General features: G+C 30.4%; 2 non-coding genes across 2 annotated transcripts; both read left to right on the top strand.

Annotated features, from left to right (window-relative positions):
• The first annotated feature begins 334 nt into the window (after positions 1–334).
• Trnad-guc lies at positions 335–406 on the top strand. Its single transcript has one exon. It is a non-coding gene; the product is annotated as a tRNA-Asp (tRNA).
• Positions 407–624: 218 nt separating this feature from the next.
• Positions 625–696, top strand: Trnad-guc. Its single transcript has one exon. It is a non-coding gene; the product is annotated as a tRNA-Asp (tRNA).
• The last annotated feature ends 3117 nt before the right edge of the window (positions 697–3813 follow it).

Here is a 3813-nt window from a genome sequence, read left to right as displayed (position 1 = left end):
TATTCATTAAGAAGAACCAGGTTCTTATCAAATGCCTTTATACGGGTTTATTTTATTCGGAAACAATTATGATAACGAATTCTGAACGGGTTGTTAAGTGTTTAATTTGTTATAACTACTGTTAAAAATGTAAATTAATATTTTCTACCGTTTTTCCAATATTACGATTCCAAAGACAAGAGGATTAAAGTTGGATTTTTATAATTACCCATAATTGGAGCGTAAATATTGGGAATATGTCGCCTTGATCAGAAAACCATCTCAACTTTTTGATAGCAAAAATTGTAGTAGTTCTACAAAGAGCCCACACTCTATCAAAGATGGTGAAAACATGTCCTCGGTAGTATAGTGGTCAGTATCCCCGCCTGTCACGCGGGAGACCGGGGTTCGATTCCCCGCCGGGGAGGATTCTTTTACATAGTAAGCGGTTCAAAAAATTTTTTTTTTAATTTGTCTGATAAGAACAACTTCAAGTGGATTGAAGTTGGATTTTTATAATTATCAATAATTGGAGCGTAAATATTGGGAATATGTCGCCTTAATCAGAAAACCATCTCTACTTTTGATAAGAAAAATTGTAGGTCTGCAAAGAGTCCACACTCCATCAAAGGTGGTAAAGACGTGTCCTCGGTAGTATAGTGGTCAGTATCCCCGCCTGTCACGCGGGAGACCGGGGTTCGATTCCCCGCCGGGGAGGAATTTTGCTACATTTAATTGAAATTAGCCATAACTTTAAACAAAATTTATTTCGAGAGTATGTAATTAGTGTATTTTTTTATTATTATCGTTCAAATAGAGCAAATGTAAATAATATTTTCTTTCACAGAAAGTTGCTATGATAGAAATCGATTAATTTATTCCATACCTGTTGGCTTGCAGCAGGAATGGAATTCGTATTGATAGTGGATAAACGTTTTATCAAGTTAGCGTGATCGCGTGTGTCAGTATCCAATAATGATATATTTTGAATGATTAACTATTTATTAGTATTCGATAACATTCTCAGATAAATCTTTCCAACATGACAGATGTTTATAATTTGACTAAAGTTTCTCAATGACCCAAATGGTTGTCACCGGTTATAATATTTTACGACAGTCATTTTCAGAATTTGCGTAGGCAGTATTTTATTACAAATAATTTAATTGACATGTTACTACTGACTATTTGTCATTCTATAATTTTGACTGTGATTAGTAGATACTACTTTATTATTAGTAATTTTTATTTTATATTGTTTTATTCAGCTGTGATAGTTTACCTCTTCTGGAGTAACTTAATGCAGGATTTTTACAGATAATTTTGTACAACAAATTTGTCAATCTTCCAAATTAGACATTTTTCATTGTTTGGGACTGGGAGTAAATAAATCAGCATTTAAAAACAAATTTATACCACTATTAATTACGACAAACGTCGACATTAATTAAGCGTCTAATTTCTGAATGCAGCCAATGATTTTTGATGCCAAAACACACTAACGGCGCTTTTCATCTTTGTGACTCATCTGTTGCAAATTATAATTGAGATAAAGCTAAAATGAAAAAAAACAATTTTATTTATTTTTGAGCCAACTGGGTTTGCACCAACTAGAATTAGCCTAAATGCTTTTATTGACGTTTTTTAACGATTATATCATTTGCTAAACGCCCATTACCATTTTTATATTATTCGATAACAAATTCAATTTATGCAGCATATATCTGCACTATATTCATGTCGCGGTGAACATAAAAGATCTCTATTACGAATTGTGGAGAATATGGCTGTTTGTGGACAAGATTATTTTCTTTCTAACGACTATAAAAATAATTTTATATATTTATTATCGAAGTGTTATTCTATGTATGACGACGTATCGAACCCTGACATTGTTGCAGATTTATATAATGCCCGTGTGTACGTGATTGCGCTTATGCCAAACAAAAAATTTACGACGTCTGCCCAAGCCAAAAAGTTCCCAGAGCAGTATATCTTAATCCTTTGAATTGCTTTCAGACGGATTAATATTTACTAATGGCCGACGAGCCCGTTCCAATTTCTGCGGCGGGTCAGAATTAATTTCGAATAATAACCAGCCAACTGCCATCTCTTAGCACTTCAAATATACCAATTGCTAGTAAATTATTAATTTATATTTTACTATCCAATTTTACTAACTTACGATCTAGCTCACTGAATAAAGAGTTCTTTCAACAATATTTTGTCTTTGATACATTTCTAGAATTATAATCTCAAAAATTTTAACTTTACATAATGGAAGTTTTGTATTTCTATGTCTCCTTGACATTGACAAACAGTTTATTGTAGGCATAGGTCTTCTTTTAAAATGAGACATCATATTGTGAAGAACACTTGCACAGGATGTTTATAAATCTGACAGACTTTTTTTGAATTGAATCACGGCCTTCTTTAAATATAAACTGTGTAGACAGTGATGTTTCTCATTAAATATCTTTAAAATGTCAAAAAAATTAATCTATTCATAAAAATAATACAGAACAACAAATAAGTAGTTATGATATTTAAAACCTAACACCACTTGCAAAAGTAATATTAATTTTTTCTAAAAAATGTAAAATCATAGTGGGTTTTTAAGGGTTTAAATGGGTCATTTCACCGATGGGTGGTGTAAGCAACCTAAATTATCCCAGGTTGTTTATAGTTCACAATAAATACTTGATTTAGGTATTCATTTGTTTTATAATTAATATCTGTCAAAATTAATTCTCTATACTAATGTGATTTGTGTCATCTTTAGTGCACTTGCGTTTAATAAATATTTGTTTATGAAATAAACAAACCCTTTGCTGTATTTTTCAATTCAATGAAGTTATGATCATCAATAACTAAATCAAATTCAATCACTATAACTCATTCAAGATCCTATCTTTATTCGTTCGTGGCATCAGAATAGAAATCCATTCGGTATTCCTTAGTGTCGGCAGTGTAATTCTATTCAATGTCATTTGATTCTCATTATCCATTCTGTTATTCAAAAATAGCGTCAGTATCTTTATCAGTGAGTAATAATAATGTAGAATTTTATAGATAACTTTTTGAATACATCGCCTTCGAAATAATCAAACATGCGGCGTAAGTTATTACTCACTATTAAGAATAATTTTGAATTCTAAAACCAGGCGTAATATTTATTCAAAGCCACACGACCAAATGCTTAGGACTATTTCTAGGTAAAAATAACCTTTGGTTGGGCATATGCTTGTTTGATTTCGGTTTCTATGTTACAGAATCAATTTTGAATGAGAACCTGTTTTATATAAAACTTACTTCTTGCAAATTCAATAGCATTAGTCGCTACTTTATATAAGATAGAAATAATTATTATGTTTATTATTTCTTTTCCTATTTATATTATTCATATTCATAGAAACATAAATTTTAGTTAATGCATTTTTTCAATTAACCACAAAATAGACATCTTATATAATTATTAAAGTCGTCCTTACAATAAGAAATCATTAACTGCAAGAAAATTATCATTTTAAACCTTTCTTATGTAGATTTCTATGGTATAGATCAATTATTCAAAAGACATTGAGAACTCTATTTTGAATGAAAGCTTTCTTTACCCTTAATTTTATCAAACTGGCTTCCTATGGAGTACGGACTCGACGTTGGGAAAAGCTGCTTTATAGTTTAAATACTTTATTATTTCCCGAAACTATTTAAAATCATCTCCAATGTCTTAATACAATATTGATGATAAGTTCATCAAATTTGTATTTACAATATTGATTCAAAATAGCAATGTCATCGCTCTACTATACGTTTAGTAGTAACATAAATTAA

The sequence above is a fragment of the Ctenocephalides felis genome, unplaced genomic scaffold, assembly GCF_003426905.1.
Source record: "Ctenocephalides felis isolate EL2017-DRISC unplaced genomic scaffold, ASM342690v1 CF-g0.4_SCAFFOLD_03571, whole genome shotgun sequence".
Classification (NCBI taxonomy): Eukaryota; Metazoa; Arthropoda; class Insecta; order Siphonaptera; family Pulicidae; genus Ctenocephalides; species Ctenocephalides felis.
The sequence above is the reverse complement of the archived record's forward strand: the minus strand, read 5'-3'. Positions and strand labels throughout refer to the sequence as shown.